This window comes from Cinclus cinclus, chromosome Z, assembly GCF_963662255.1.
Source record: "Cinclus cinclus chromosome Z, bCinCin1.1, whole genome shotgun sequence".
NCBI classification, from domain to species: domain Eukaryota; kingdom Metazoa; phylum Chordata; class Aves; order Passeriformes; family Cinclidae; genus Cinclus; species Cinclus cinclus.
The window spans coordinates 66,063,994-66,076,551 of NC_085084.1; positions in this window are offsets into that span (position 1 = coordinate 66,063,994).

A 12,558-nucleotide genomic window follows, 5' to 3' on the forward strand; every position below is an offset into this window, starting at 1 on the left:
AAAAATAAAATTATCCTTTCTAAAGCCAAAAGAAAATATGTGCTTTTGCTGTGCAAGCATTCTATACCCTAGGAACAAGAATTACTTACAGCAACAACTCCCTGGGCTACCTCAAGGATATTCTGAGGCAAGCTGCTGACTTCCAATGAGAAGAGGACTTAGGCACCTACAAAGAATACTTTAAAAGTATAACATTATTTAAAGAAATACTTTCTTCATGAGTGGCATAGCAGCTTGCATGGGCAGGTTCTGGACCTAAGTGTTTCCATAGTATCAGACAAGAGGCTGAGTGAGAAGGTACAGGGTGCAAGATTCCAGACAGATTCTCAAAAACTTTGCCAGTTTACCCACAAAGGTACTTTTGGATGGTATGCTAGCATAAAGTTTCAGATAAACCACACATACTGTCTGTGAAATAAGCATGGGAAAAGTGAGAGCACACCTAAGCAAGATGACCTTGTATATTCCATTTTGCAGCACAGGGACAGGCAGTGCTTTTGAACTCTTCTGTATCACCCATACCCTGCCCTGAGGATATGGGTAACTGATATGGGACTTCTGTGTCTTTATAAGTATCATACTGATAATACAATAAGACAAGCAACTGAACAGGTACCCTGATGTTCTTTTAGCTGGTGGAGTTCCTTCTATGTGCTTTGCTTTGTGGGTATGCATGAGAGCACAAAATCCCACCTCCACATCATACAACTCCAGGGAGATTCTGTTGCCAGGGTGCTGCAGGTTTTTTTTCCCTACTTTTATTGTTATTCGGGATGGCACTCACTTCAGAGACCAGACTACTCTCCTTTATATGATGTGCAATAACTCATATTTATATAGAGACTTATACTCACAATGTTGGCATTAACTAGTTATATTATAAATAAGATTTTTTTTATATATATAGGATATATTTTCATTCCTTATTGGTGTTTTTTCCCTATAGACAAACAGGTAAACCAATTATGCATGTTAAAAATTGGTTCCCTAACTTCTGCTGTATGATTTCAATACAAGCACTTTCAATTTCTAAATGCATTGAAAAGAGCCTCATGTGTATTCACAAAAGCTCTTCTGCATATTTCTTTCTGGTTTACAAATTTCTTCCAAAGCAGTGTAGTCAATACCAAATTTATGACAAAATAAACAGAGATAAGCAGAGTAACACTCTATAAAGAGGCAGTCGAAGAAAATATAAAAATCTATACTGTAACACAAAACATAGAAACATAAAGTTGTGTTTATTTCCAGAGACAAGGAGTCTTTTTTCCTAAATGTTTATGCCGTGTGAGAAGCAGCCTGCTGTAGTAATGAAAATTATATAGAGCAAATTCATTTTATATTGGAGGAAAAGCATCTACTGAATGCCATTCTCTTGGTTGTGAGGACTGCTATGCTAGATTTTTAGGATTTTTAAGGTGTCCAATTTGAGGAGTATAAAGCACCCACCTGAGTTTCTGGAGTAATGAAGGGGAGTCATATCATTTTGTGTGGGAAGACTGCTATGTTATACCATGAGAAGAAGGAGGAGAGGCATAGTACATATATTTGGGATTATATGACTTGTAAATTCATGGTAAATTGTTTATGGATAATCTACTCATATGATATTCCTTTAGCACCACACAAACAAGAAGGTATTTCCAGACTTAAAGTTAATTCTTTCCTAAGATGAACATCTAAGTTTAGTCAAATAAATTTCACCCTTAAACTATCATTTCTTTCTAGCAGCTGTAATGAGGAATTAGGGCTCAATTGTGGCAGGTAGATGAGCTCCTACACCAATACTTGTTAGACACACAGCTGAGTTAGAAGCACAGAAGAAAAATCCAGTGCATGAAGTAGAGGAAAAATTATCTATGTGAATGGGATGTGACTCAGGATGGGGTTGGGATGGAACAGCATTAGGGACAGAATCTGTCTGTCTCTGGAAGGCCCATCCTTAACTAAGGGACACAGAGCAAGCACCTTGAGAGAGGAATCCATACAGACAAAAGTGATCTCTCCAAGCACAGCTGTTTTCTGGCATAGCACCAAAATTCAAGTGACTCTTCTTCAGCCTGCAATGCTGTACAGTAGAATGTGTTGTGAACTTCCACTTCAGCAGCCTTCTCTTGCCTCTTCAGTATCATTGGCAGCAGAAGAGATGAAAATGCAGTGGGAGATATCATGATGCCTAGCAAAGCCACTTCAAATGGGAGAATCTAGAAGCTTTTTGGGCTGGGTTACACAAAATGTTTACTGGGTGACATTACAACCTAGATCTGTCCTAAGGGTTGGATAGTATTGGAGTCAGATTTTGCTGATGTGCCCTAAAGTCTAGAGATATCCCATGGGTCACCACCTGAAAGTCTTGGTTTACAGTACAATTGTTCCTTACTATTCTTGTTATTTAAGAGACTTATATCCTATCTTATTCCCTAAAGGATCTGGATACAGAAGACCTGATGTGTTTCTGTCGTACAACAGATTAATTTTTTGGCTAGGTTACTGATAATGCAGTTTGACATTACTGCCAAACAAATTTGCCTGCCAGCTACTACTAACACTGGCAATTCTTCCCCCCCTCCACTTGTTCATCATGCCCTGGCATGTGGAAGGAAAAGGTGCGTTAGGAAAACCTCTCTGACTCAAGTCTGACTCAAGGAGAAGCAGTGGTGTGTGCATGGGGAAATGCTAAAACATGGGTCTTGCCCTGCACCTGGGGCAGCATTTGTCATCATAGCAGCAAAATTAGTTACAAAGGTAGCTTGTCATAAAAAATAAGTTTATTTGCACATTTATCAGAGGACTGAAAAGCCATGGCAGTTTCAAATTTCTTAGCATCCAACAGGAAACTGAGCTTTGCTGTCTTCAATTCACTTTGGAAGCAAAAAATATGAGTGCCTGCAAACAGACTAATCCTATAACACTTATCCCGCTTTACTTTATACTAACAATCACAAATAGATGACTTCCAAGTATCCACCTATTTTGTTGGTAAAAATCTGGCAGCAATCTAACCTAGGAAAGGAGATATTCTAGTTTGCACCAAGGATTTTACAATAAAAATACTTTGACTCTCTGTTAGTAGTTATACAGGGTCTTTCATATGGAAGCTAATAAAAACATAAAAAATAAAATTCTATATGCTTCCTTAAAATTAATATAAATAAAAGCTGTCCCAAAAGACACCAGTCTCAATTCCTGCTTTAGGCAAAATGTAACTGCCCTAAACTAATGTAATTGTTTCAGAAAAAAGTTTCTGGAAAAAATGGAAATTCCAGGTTCTGATTATAACTCCTAGGAAAGGCTGCAAGTTGTAAGAAATGAGATAGTTGAATCAAGGCCACAAAGAAGACTGTGTCTTCCACAGTCCCTGCACACATCTTCAGTATTAGACCAAAGTGCAGGGCAAACATTTGGACCTTATCACTAGGAAGAATAAACCTCAGTCAAATCATATGAAAAGTCATGGTCTCTCTCAGATGGACACTTCATATTCTTACTCCTATTTAATTTAGGATTCTCCTCTTTTGACATCTAAACAATGAGAGCTGTATTTAATATGCAGAAAACATTTTATTATATATAGATTCTCCGTGAAGATGTAGTTCTGCTTGAAAAGCCTTCAAAATTAGGAGTGCTAAGTGGTACTGAGAAAATATCTATTATTTCCTTCTTTATATTCTTGTATGTTATCACTAGATATGTGTAAGACAAATGTGGCCCAAAAGCAGAGCCCCAAATCTGACACTTCCCAAACTCCTTGGGAGTTCAGGATTAAGAGAGTACTCCTCAAGTGAGGCCGTAAACTCTGGGATCTGATTCCCTCTTTGGTCTGGATTTAGAAACATTCCAAGCATGCTACGTAGTTCCTCTTGTCCTGATGTTCAAAGAGGATGAGGCCTGAGAGATGGGAGGGCTGGAAACAATAAAGAACAACACAGGTGGGTTTTGATAACTCTGGTCCCTAGAGTGCCTTTGTTTTTTATGCGGGAGAATATGCAAATAGTAGCATCAAGAAGAGGAAATTCTGATGAAGTATGGACTGAAACCTCGTTTTAAACCTGGTGATAGTTTTCTCCAGGCTAGATGCTGACAGGTGTTTAGAGCTGTGGGTCACTGTACATCTTTGACTTGTTCCACAATGAAGATAGTATGGAGAAACCACACAGTATAATTGAACCAAATAAATCAAATAAACACACTCGTTAAATAATCCACAAACCTGCAAGATATGGCTAGAGACATGCTGCTGCTCTGGCTGGTTTCTGGCAGCTTCTCTAAACTATTAGCACTATAAGCACTAAACTCCAAAACTGAAAGGTGCACAAGTGATTTTCAGAGACACTGATACATCCTTATACACTACAAAATCAAATTGGTGCTGCAGAAATCAAATCAATAAATAAAAATAGATGTGCAGTGTAAAAAGAAAGTAGTCCACTATGTTTCTGGGGGGCTTTTTTAGTTTTTTTGTTTTTCTTTTCTTTTCTTTTCTTTTCTTTTCTTTTCTTTTCTTTTCTTTTCTTTTCTTTTCTTTTCTTTTCTTTTCTTTTCTTTTCTTTTCTTTTCTTTTCTTTTCTTTTCTTTTCTTTTCTTTTCTTTTCTTTTCTTTTCTTTTCTTTGTTTTTTTTGTTTGTTTTTTTTTTAAATGAGAAAAATTACATGCAATGTTTGAGGGAATTGTGGTCAATTAGAATAACATTCTCAAATATCACAAATCATAACTGGGGAAGATTCAGATAATAATGCTAAAGTAATACTGAAGTAGTCTGCAAGCTGAAGTGGTCTGAGCTGTATCGAATTTCAGCAGCCTGTGAGGCAAAGTAGTGCATTGTATTTATATTCTAAACGTTAACCAAACAACTAACAAACAATTATATACGGTTTCCCCCTCCAAACCAAAATCAAAACAATAAAAACCTTTTACATGAGTGCAGCAGTACTCACTACAAAGACAGATGTATGCACATTTTGGCCCCTTTACTTAATGTAAACAAAATACCAGGGCAATAAAGAAGATATAAATATAGGTAGGACTAGGTCCCACTTATATAAACTTTGGTCTAACTGAGAATTGTGCCTATAGAATTAAATTTCCTTTTATTTTACCACTTTCTTCAAAGGCATTAAATGAATACCCTCTGGTGTTCATGTAGGATAATTCCAAGTGCCTGTAAAATAGCAGTGGGAGACATTGCTATTGACTGTTCTTTTATATTGCATGATCATAAAATACACATCCCCAGACACAGTATGATAGAACACTATTCTGTTTATACATGTTTAGATATATATGTATGTGTATGTTATATATGAACATAAATGCATATAGTTATGTATTTGCATGGCTCATTACAGATGACTGTGCAGTTAGTTTTGACTGTGGTGTGCTACATCTTGGTATCTGAAGTTTTGGGATTATGCAATTCAATACCCTATTAGGGTGTAAAAGTGAAAAATGACAGAAGTGACATCTCTGAAAAGGTTTGACATTTCCCTTACTAAAGTTAGAGGTTTAATAACACACCAGTACATGCAATTTTATAGCATTCTCACTATAGACTTCCCCTGCTAGAAAAGTGTGGGCCATGGGAGAGCTCCTGACTAAGATGTAGTCAAAGAAATTTCTGTATTGAACACCAATTACAATGATTGTAACCTGCCTACAAGAAGACATCTCAAAGATGGTGAATGAAGTGATGCACTCTGATGCAGAAGGTAAATGTCAAAAACTCATGTGCTTTTTCATCCTTACTGATCACAGTGCTGAACTGGTCAACTTTTCAAAAAACACAAGGAGAAATAATAAAAAATTTGTTTGAAGTGAACACAAAACTTACACCATTTCATGAAATCACTAACTTGTTACATTTGCATTTACTATGTTGAATTCAATATATTTTTTGCTTTCGATATTTTTTTCAATAGACTTTTGCACAGCCTATAGTTGATTGAAAGTATTTTAAAAGTTGTTTCCAGTGAACATACTAGAATCAGGACTGAAAACTCTGAAAAAAAATCAGAATTGCTTGTGTGTGTCTTATCAGCACCTCTTAGGAAGGATTGCTGATTTCTCTCCAAAGGACCAATATCAGTTAAGGCCCCAAATTCTGCCACATAGCAGCAAAGTGGTGATATTTAACTGACACAATTTTTTCTCCCTGTGATTTATGGGACTATTAATATAGGCATTTCCTATGAAGGAATCAACAAACCCACCATTGTAGCATTCCAATCCTCAATTCCAAGCTGCTTTATACTTCTCTGGCACCACCAGAATGTTAAAGAAAGAAAATATTACCTGATAATATCTCCTTACTGGTCAGCCACTGCCAGCATTAAGGGATCTTATCTGAATCCCTGATACTGGGGGCTGGGACACAGCTATTCTGCCCCTTTTGACAAAAGTAAAGTGCAAGGAAGAAGTCCTCCTACATGTTTTACCTGACCTGATTATCCACATGTTTTAATTTATTGTCTCCCTGAGGCACAGGCATTTTGTAAAGCACTTGTCCAAGCACATGAAATTTCATGAAAGCACATGAAATTCAGCAATCATCTCTAAGCAATTCACACAGCCCTCTCCTCTGCCTTCAACTTCTTTTTTCTGCAGGCTCTCCAGTGGTGTAAAATGAAGATGAAGCTTCCAAAAAAGCCCAACAACTCAATACCTGCCTCTCCCAGAGTGATAGAAACAATGATTTTTAAGTACATATTTTGCATCATGCTTCTCAATGTCATTTTTTGCCAGTTTGACTCTCGTTCCAGTCAAGTCAATAGGAAATTCAATACCAAAGACGTGGGCAAGGCAGAATTGAACTAGGAGTTATGAATATCCTTCATCTGACCAAGGAGTCTGAGGGCTGATCTTCCCACTGCTTGGAGCAGTTTGTGGAAACCACCAGAATTCACATATCTTTCTGTTCCCTGTTCCAAAACAGAGAGAGCAAAATGTCCTATGGAAATGTTTGAACAATTAAATAAACACAACAAGCACGGAGAAGTTAAAATCCAGGACTGAATATAAATATACTTGATTGGTTCAAAATGTTTTAAGAATGAAAGCTAGGGACCATGCCTCTCCCTGCCTTGAAAAGGACTGTGATTAATGTAAAAAAGCTTTTAAACCAGAGTAGGAAAATTGTGTCTTCTGGTTTTTGGAATATTTCCTTGGTATTTTTGATGAAGTAGAAGCTCTCCTTGGAGAAAACACATTACCTCCTATAGTGCATGCCTGATGGCAGCAGGGAAGAAAAGCTTCCATTTCAGAAGCAAATTGGAGGAAAAAGCATAAAATTTAAGGACAGAAATGAAGCAAAACTTTGAATGCAACAATAGTCCTAGTCATGAAGGTGTTGCTTTGTTAGTCACAGTTTACTGGCAAGTCTCAGAATCAAGGACATTGTGTCATAGGTTGAGGGAGTCTTGAAATGTGAGCACAGGTAATTCAGTACCCACATAACATAAAAGGATGGGCTGAATCATAGTCTTCAAACACATTTTGAAACACTTCCATACAAAAAAGATGTCATAGCCCTCGGCTTTCTCCAGCAAACATTATATCATGTGTACAAGAGCAAAACAAACAGCTTGGAGAGGTGTGACACAGAGCATGAACACCTACCTCAGCATCCAAGCTAGATGAAAGATACCATTGTTGGGAAATAAAATGAAACAGACTCACCAAAAAGTCTTGTCTCTTAATCTGGAGATCATTACACCATGTAGCATACTATTGAATAAGACTTTTTGAGAAACAATAGTGATAAAATTGTGTTTTTTAATTGGAAATCAAAACTATAGGAGACACAAATTTTCTTTAGGTACCAACATCAACAGGCATTGCTGCCACTAGGAGCACTGGTTTCAGTCTAACAGAATATTCACTAAATATGTAATAGATGAAGTCTCCTGTGGCCACCTACTCTGCATGCTATTTGATTCCAGCTATGAGGTTTCTTTGAACCAGCTTTTTGTAGAATCATTCTTTCCCCATAAAAGGGTCCTTTTGAGATATGTAAATCTGCTCTAACCTTTAATAAATAAGCGTTCACATATATTAGGCCATAATTCTGCTATAGAATAAGAATTAATGCTTAGTTTTCCCGTCCTTGATATATATTATTTCTGAAACAATGTCTTTAGTTTTTTCTCTACATGGGTTTTTTTATTAGATTGCATCACCTAATTTTTGATTTTGGGTCATCTAGTAAAACTTCTTTAAAAATTTCTAAAATAATTCATTTTTATAAGTTCCTTTTAATAAGTTATTTATCTTTTTATTAGTTACAACATTTTTTAATGAGAGAAGAAAATATTAAACACAATTTAGGAAAGATACATATTACCCAACACATTTTTTTAAACAAGAGAAGTTCTGTAAGCAAAAGAAATTGCTTAAAAATAGGGCTCATTGCAGTTAAAGAAACGCTACGTGGCAACATTTAGTAATGAAAAATAAAGGTAAAATTTTCCTAGTTGAATGGATTAACCTTCATAATCTGGGCTTCTTAATTATGCTTATTAATAATCTGGCATAAAAAGTAGAGTGTTGATGAAAAAATTGGGTCTCTGTAGTGTTGTGTTCAATTCTATATTGCCATGTTCATGTGAGACAAGGAGATCAAAGGAAGCCCAGTGAAAGTATGTAAAGATCATTAAGGGCTTGGAGTATTTACCATGTGAAGCAAGGATGCACAAGGCAGCATGGATCAGCCTGGAGAGGAGAATGCTCAGAGGGATCTTACCAGCCTGTACAGATACCTGATTAGGGAGGAATAGAAGGGGTGCAGAGGAGATGTAGCCAGACTTTTCCCAGTGGTGCCCAAAGGAAGGACCAGCAGCAACAAACATGAGTCAGGAAATTGTATTCCAGTGTAAGAGAACACTTTCTTACTGTGAGGACAGCCAAACAGTGGAACAGATTACCCAGGGAGGTTGTGAAGTCTCCACCCTTGGGGATGCTCAAAACCTGGCTGGATATAGTCTTGAGCATCTTGCTTTAGTGACCCTTGCTCTGTTTGGTCTAGATCACCTTGAGGCCCCTTGCAACCTCAACCGTTCTGTGATTTTGTGAACCTAGAGGATGATGCTGGCATAAACACCAACCAAACGACCAACCAACCCACCCTCATAAACTAGTCATAAACACATTAGATCAGAAATTTAAATGTTAAAACCCTTCAAAATAAAGAAATTCTGCAGAAACAGAATTTTCTTCCTGGTTTAGAGGTTGAATTTGATGAGTTATCAGAAGTATTAGACACAATCGCTTGTAGTAAGACTAATCCACTCAGAGGATAATTTCGAATCTTAATTTTCAAAACTAGGATTTTTAGAGCATGAAGAATGCACAGGTATTTCATACATCCTGATCTAGCCACAGTCAGCTTGAGTTGTTTGCCTCCCCTAAAGGACTACCAGCATTAGTGTATATGTAATTGTTCCCTCTCCCAGTTCTGTTAAATTATAGAGCTAATCTTAAAAAGACCCTAAACAGGCTAGCTCAAGCAAGTTTCTAAACCAGGTAATATCAACAGAACTGTCAGAGAGCAATTACAATCATAAATCCAGATGGGTGGTGATCCCTCTCATAAAGTCTTTGGCAAGTAACACTGGGGACCAGCTTATTAAATTGTATCAGCTACAGGCAGAACAATTCACCTTATCATGGACAAAACTACAGGTGTGGATCTTAATTTCTTTGTCCAGACATCAAAGGAAGACTATTGAATAGATATGGAATAGGGATGCAGTTGGAATACTAAGATTTATTAGGGCCCCAAGTGCATCTCCTCTCCAGGAAGCATGGTCTCACCTCAAGTACCGTTCAGTTTTGTACACCTCAATATATGAAGAACATCAAACCATTACAGTATGTCCAGAGGAGAGTGGCTATGATGGTGAAAGATCCTGAGGATAAAACTTAGGAGCAGCAGCTAAGTTCACTTGGCTTCTTTGGCTTGGAGAAGACAAAGGTGAGGAGTCCTGGCAGACTACAACTTCCTCCAGGAGTGCAATGGAGGAGGTAGCCCTGATCTCCTCTCTCTGATCACAGTGACAGGACAGAAGGAATTGGAACCAAGCTGCATTAAGGAAAATTCAGATTGGACATTAGGAAAGGGTGGCCAGTCATTCGGACAGACTCCCCAAGGAAATGATCACGACAAAAAGCCTACCAGAGTTCAAGGAGCACATGGATGATGCTTTTAGTCATCGTTAGGTTTAGGTTTAAGCAATCCTATCAGGAGCAGAGTTAGGCTTGATGATCCTGCAAGCTTCCTTCCAACTGGAGATACTCTGTGTTTCTCTGATTCTATGATTTAGATGCCTAAGGCTCAAGCTCACTACTGGCTTCATGCAGCTCTGTGACCTGGTGTCAGAGGCATGCCTAGAAGGAATGGTGTGAGAAGAAGCTGTAGGTCGTGGGGTTTTGTCCACTTTTGCTGTAGAGCTGCTTCTAAGCTCATGCTCTTGCTCTCAGTCTCTGCTTGTGCTTAGTCTTCCACCTTCCAGTCTCTTGGCTCTGATCCTGACCTGATCACTTGATATTCTGTCTTGATCTTGGACTGTCTCATCCCTGCAGGCTTGCCTGGTTGTTTAGTCTGTGAGCTGAGCCTTGATGCCATCACTAGACCTGCTCTGCTCTTCGTGCTCAGGTACTGTGGGACTGCACTCTTGCCAGTATCCTGCCTGCCTTCACCCCTGGCTCACCTGCTCTCAAAGTGGCAGCGGATCTCAGAGATCTCCTGCCCTTGCTGCTTCCTGATGACTATGGCATGGATCTTTTGGAGGGTACAGAATAAATCCCCATGCTGGTCTTGCAGGTAGAGCTCTTAAAAAGCATGAGCACAGCAAGGAATACCTCTACATTTAAATGTATATCCAACCTCTTAGAATTTCTGTTACCAAGAGAGTCAGATGAGAATTTGAATATACTGCTCCTGTATGAATTAGAATAGAGAAACAATTGAGGGGAAAGCACCTGATTTTGTTGCAGCATGAAACGTCCTGACAGCAGCTTTCTGCTGTCTGATCTTTGTAAGCTACACTGTTGAGCTGGTTCTAAACAAATCAGATGTATGCTACTGTACTTGGGGACAATAAAAGTTATACAGGTTTAGTTGCTTTTTTCTTAGTGATGCTGTTCTAAAAGTATATTCCATATGTTTGAAACTTAGGAGTGGGCCTGACATTGGCAAGGACAGACAAGCTGACACCTACCTACCCAAAGTGATGTGTGTCATGAGCAATTCAATTTCTAGAACATAGACTTTCACATTTACATACAAAACTGATCCCACAGTTATGATGAAGGTAAATTTATGTCTGTGAGATTTCTCAGCTGTGAAGACTCTTGTAAAAACATTATTTCCTATAATCTGATGAAGAAATAAATAAGTACAAATTCCATAGTAGTGGAATTACTTTTCTGATTATCTTTTGAGCATGCAATACAATTTAAGCATGTGATTCTGAGGCTGAGGTACTTGAGATGACAAAATCAGCATCAAGACTGGCTGATATTTAGATATTCTAAATGTAGTGATGTTCCTTTATGTTTAATTATTCATCTTTGCTAAGAATGAGCTGAAAAGCTTTTAGTTTTAGGTGTTTTAATTCTAGCATGAAAACTAAGTAAGGCAACATATTAGAATTTTCTTTTTGTTTTGCTAAAGTCTCCTTTGCTAACAAGAAGAAGGCAAGAGGGATGTACATATAGTGCTACAGATTGCTAAAGCATTCCATTTCATAGAGCTAAGAATTCATATAAGATACAGACTCACACTCCACTGAAACAGTTTCTTGCCATATAAGACACAGCAGGAAGCAGCCAACAATGCTGGCTGTCTTTCAGATCTCAGTGCCTCATGCATATACTACTTTTCTAAATTAATTCTGAAATGGGCCCTCATTATCAATACTGAAGAATTATACAGTGTCTTTCAGCAGCAGAGAGATCACAATACTTTATGAAAAGTGTAAACTTCATAAAACTTTATAAACACATGAACAAAAAAAAAAAGATTCTGCCATGTTCAGATGGAAAATTATATAAAACTATAAAACACACAAGAAAAATGTACCATAAAGTCTAGTTGCCCAAAAAGGAACAAGGAATTAGAATTAGAGTGCATTGCTACTACAGCAGTCCTGACTTATTAAAGTATATCCTATTTTGAGTCTTCAACTTCACTTTTACCCTGGATTACCTGGTGCTCTGAAAAAGGGAAATCAAAATCACTGGAGGTGTGAAAAGGAATTTTGCAGAGGGAAATGTCTTATTTGAATTTAGCAAAGACATTTAAAGAAAAAAATACAGAATATAAAGAGAGAAATGAAGACATTTAGAAGAGCTGTGAGATGTACTCTGACTATGTAATGAACACTTGGGAGTACTGAAACCATAAACAGTACAATTACTGTTATTTCTGAAGTATCAGGAAGTCATTATTATGAAATATGCAGATCATGATGATTCAAGAAAAGAGGTTTTTGCAGACCTCTGCAGACCTCTTTTACTCAGGGACATTTTTTCAACTCCAGTTAGGGACAGTGTGACCTGCAGAA